The sequence below is a fragment of the Penaeus monodon genome, chromosome 30 (genome assembly GCF_015228065.2).
Source record: "Penaeus monodon isolate SGIC_2016 chromosome 30, NSTDA_Pmon_1, whole genome shotgun sequence".
Classification (NCBI taxonomy): Eukaryota; Metazoa; Arthropoda; class Malacostraca; order Decapoda; family Penaeidae; genus Penaeus; species Penaeus monodon.
The window spans coordinates 2,546,539-2,547,038 of NC_051415.1; the positions used below are offsets into that span (position 1 = coordinate 2,546,539).

Consider the following 500-nt stretch of genomic DNA (forward strand, 5'->3'; position numbering starts at 1 on the left):
CACATTCTCATTCACACGCATTTTTAGGTTCGTCGAAATGAACATTGTTTACGCTTCATTAATATGGATGATTTTTTTTATAATAGGCACAGGGAAAGCCAAGCGAAAATATACCTGTATTTCCTTTGCCTTCTTCCTCCTTTTACGCCAAGCATTCTCTTACCTCTTCCTATCCTCCCTCCCTTCCCTTTCTACACTCAATCCATTTCTAAAACCTCCCTTCCCCCCCTCCTCTTCTCCTACGTTGTCTCTTCTCCCCTTCCTTCCCCTTCTTATTTTCCTTCCTTTACTCTCTCCTCTTCCTTCTCCTCATCTCCCATCCTCCTCCTTTTCTCCCATCTCTCTCCCTTCCACTCTTTCTCCGCCTTCCCTCCCTTCCTCTTTTTCACTCTTTTCTCCTCCTCACCCCTTCCTCCTTTTCATCGTCCTTCCCCCTCTCTCCCTCCCTTTCCCCCTCCTCCTCCTTTCTTCCCTTCCCATCCTTCCTCCCACCTCACCAT

General features: G+C 47.4%; 1 protein-coding gene across 1 annotated transcript in view; it reads right to left on the minus strand.

Annotated features, from left to right (window-relative positions):
* The window catches only part of LOC119592453 (neuronal PAS domain-containing protein 4-like), a gene marked incomplete at its 3' end in the record, with an annotated part of 98,034 nt that overhangs the window by 1,475 nt on the left and 96,059 nt on the right, over window positions 1-500 (minus strand).